General features: G+C 46.6%; 1 non-coding gene across 1 annotated transcript; it reads left to right on the top strand.

Moving 5' to 3' along the window:
- Positions 1-1579: 1579 nt before the first annotated feature.
- On the top strand, positions 1580-1662 carry trnas-cga (transfer RNA serine (anticodon CGA)). Its single transcript has one exon. It is a non-coding gene; the product is annotated as a tRNA-Ser (tRNA).
- The last annotated feature ends 1970 nt before the right edge of the window (positions 1663-3632 follow it).

Genomic DNA, 3632 nt, shown 5'->3' with positions numbered 1-3632 from the left:
GCAACCACTGAAGCTGCATTCTGCTTGGCCTGCCGGTACTATCAGCTGCCTCCAGAGTCCCACAGTACAAAAGGGACCGGTAGGACTCCTTCTTCAGCTGGACGGCATCCTTCACCGCTGGTGTCCACCAATGGGTTCGGGGGATTGCCGCCACGACAGGCACCGACTACCTTATGGCCACAGCTCCGGTCAGCCGCCTCAACAATAGAGGCACGGAACATGGCCCATTTGGACTCAATGTCCCCCACCTCGCTTGGGACATGGTTGAAGTTCTGCCGGAGGTGGAGGAGTTTGAAGCTACTTCTGACAGGGGGCTCTGCCAGACGTTCCCAGCAGACCCTCACAACACGTTTGGGGCCTACCATGCCTGACCGGCATCCTCCCCCCACTATCGGAGCCAACTCACCACCAGGTGGTGATCAGTTGACAGCTCCCGCCCCTCTCTTCACCTGAGTGTCAAAGACATGTGGCTGCAAGTCCGACGACCACGACCACAAAGTCAATCATCGAACTGAGGCATAGGGTGTCCTGGTGCCAAGTGCACATATGAACACCCCCTATGCTTGAACATGGTGTTCATTATGGACAATCCGTGACGAACACAGAAGTCAATAACAAAACACCACTCGGGTTCAGATCGTGGGGGGCCATTCCTCCCAATCACGCCCTTCCAGGTTTTCTCTGTCATTGCCCACTTGAGCATTGAAGTCTCCCAGCAGTACGAGGGAGTCCCCAGAAAGTGTGCCCTCCAGCACCCCCTCCAGGGACTCCAAAAAGGGTGGGTACTCCGAACTGCTGTTCGGTGCATACGCACAAACAACAGTTAGGACCCGGTCCCCCCCACCCGAAGGCTGAGGGAGGCTACCCTCTCGTCCACCGGGGTAAACCCCAATGTACAGGCTCCAAGTCGGGGGGCAATAAGTATGCCCACCACCGCTCGGCGCCTCTCACCGGGGCAACTCCAGAGTGGTAGAGAGTCCAACCCCTCTCAAGGAGATTGGTTCCAGAGTCCATGCTGTGCGTCGAGGTGAGCCCGACTATATCTAGCGGAACCTCTCGACCTCGCGCACTAGCTCAGGCTCCTTTCCCCTTCAGAGAGGTGACCTTCCATGTCCCAAAAGCCAGCTTGTGTAGCCGAGGATCGGACCGCCAAGGGTCCCCGCCTTCGGCCACTACCCAACTCACACTGCACCCGACCATCCTTGGCCCCTCCCATAGGTGGTGAGCCCATGGGAAGGGGGAACCCACGTTGCCTCTTCGGGCTGTGCCCGGCCGAGCCCCATGGTGCAAGCCCGGCTACCAGGCGCTCACCATCGAGCCCCATCTCCAGGCCTGGCTCCAGAGGGGGGCCCCCCGTGACCCTCATCCGGGCGAGGGAAAACGCTGGGCCAAATTTTGTATTCATCATGGAGGTTTTGATGAACCGCACTTTGTCTCATCCCTCACCCTAGGACCAGTTTGCCTTGGGTGGCCCCTACCAGGGGCATAAAGCCCCGGACAACAGAGCTCCTAGGATCATTGAGACACGCAAAACCCCTCCACCATGCTAAGGTGTCGGTTCGAGGAGGGGTTTTCGTGAGTCACGGTGGCCGAGTGGTTAAGGCGTTGGACTCGAAATCCAATGGGGTTTCCCCGCACAGGTTCGAATCCTGTTTCGTGACGGTTGATGAACATTTGAGGCATATCGTCTGTCTAATTATGGTTTTCAATTGCTTTTTTTTCATCACCAAAGACTACATAGGGTATGTAATATATCGAGAAAGAAAATATAATTTTTGGGCTGCATTTAAATATACCTAGCAGCAGCAGCACATGAAAAGACATGACTCAAAGAATTTCAAAAAAGGACCTTCAGTAGTTCCCTCTTCCTCACTGGCTTTCTTTTATCTATTTTCTCTGTTGTGTTTATGTCTTATGTTTACCTCCTTTAGAGGTTCCTTTCAAAAAAGTGAAAAAGTAAACTAAAACCAGAGAGTATTTTTTTATGTTTTTTAATCTTCTAGACTAAAAATTAGTGTTGTTATGCAGTTCATCATATATTTAATTTAAAGTGCTGTGTGTTTTTCCAAATTTTGGTTGAATTCACAGTAAACCTTACAAAATTGAAGCTTTTCCGAAACCATTACTGACAAGAACAGCTATGTAGTCTGTTATTAAAAAGAGGTATTACTATTTAATTATAGGCCTCTCTGGTTGGCTTTATAAAACCATAGCAAAGGCATCTTTGTGAAGGAAGGAGTTGCAGCAAAAAGCATCTGAGGCTTGGAGAGGTTATTGTTACTTTGAAAAAGTTGCTCACCCTCTTCCTGGTTAATATCATACAGTATCACAGCAATTTTTGCATGCTTCCCCGAGTCTTTATTTGTGAAATTAATTAAAGTGTGTCGTAATGTCTGGTGAATATAATCGAAGGAGTACAATAAATGAATTACAAGTTACTTTATTACAGTGATCTGAGAGAACTGAGCCACAGGTAACCTAACACAATCTAAATGGAACAGTGTGATGAAGAAAGCACAATAAGCAAGAGAGCTAATGCATTTCCACTTGGTTTATAAAATAAATAAATAATTAAACTACTTCTATTAAAAATGAGATCAACCTACACTTCAAATTCATCCATCCATCCATCCATCCATTTTCCAACCCGCTGAATCCAAACACAGGGTCACGGAGGTCTGCTGGAGCCAGTCCCAGCCAACACAGGGCACAAGGCAGGGAACCAATCCTGGGCAGGGTGCCAACCCACCGCAGACTTCAAATTCATACCAAATGGATGTAAGGACTGAAAAACAGCATGCATATGATGTAGCAATTGCAATGATTTTTAAATGTGTCACTTTTAGGTGTGTTCACAGATAATGCACAAAGCACCTTTTGTGATTATCATGTCTGTCCGTCCATCTCTACACATGCAACAACTCGGACCCCCTTGGAACAATTTTGTTGAAATATGGCACTCTTATTCAAGGACTTGTTCAGGAAATTTGTGGAGACAGTTCAATTTTTGTTAGCTATCTTGAAGCAAATTTCACTGTACAAAGTTTTGAAACTTCAAAATCTCCCCATAGAAAAGCACTAACAAATTTGCAAACTCATCAATCTTAAAAAGTGATTAACATTCTGTGTGACTTCAAATAGGAATTAGTTTACTGTTTTCATTTCATCTTGTCAGCCAGAACTGCCCATTCCTATACACAGATCACACACCGTGAATGAGGCCTGTGATAGGCGGTTCGAAATGTTTTGTTGGGGGTTCACAGACCTACCAGAGTTCTACTGGACAGCCAATTGGATTGTGCGTGTTTGTTGCCTTGGTTTACATTGTCTTGAATCAGATAACTCCTCCCGTCACCTTAATCTTAACAATAGTGTAACCGTAACATAACTAATAAGTAATGCAAAGTGACAACATCTTGGAAGTCCGCAGTTTATCATCAATACACTCCATCAGCTTTTTTACAGATGAAGAGATGTCAGGGCTAACTTCAAGATAAATCTGGGTATCATCAGCATAACAATGCTAATTGACACCATGTATTTGAAATATGGACCATCCAATTGGAGAATATATAATAGGGGACCAGAATAGAACCATGTGGTACACTTTATATGAGTGGAGAAGTTTAATA

Source organism: Erpetoichthys calabaricus, chromosome 3 (assembly GCF_900747795.2).
Source record: "Erpetoichthys calabaricus chromosome 3, fErpCal1.3, whole genome shotgun sequence".
Classification (NCBI taxonomy): Eukaryota; Metazoa; Chordata; class Cladistia; order Polypteriformes; family Polypteridae; genus Erpetoichthys; species Erpetoichthys calabaricus.
The sequence above is the reverse complement of the archived record's forward strand: the minus strand, read 5'-3'. Positions and strand labels throughout refer to the sequence as shown.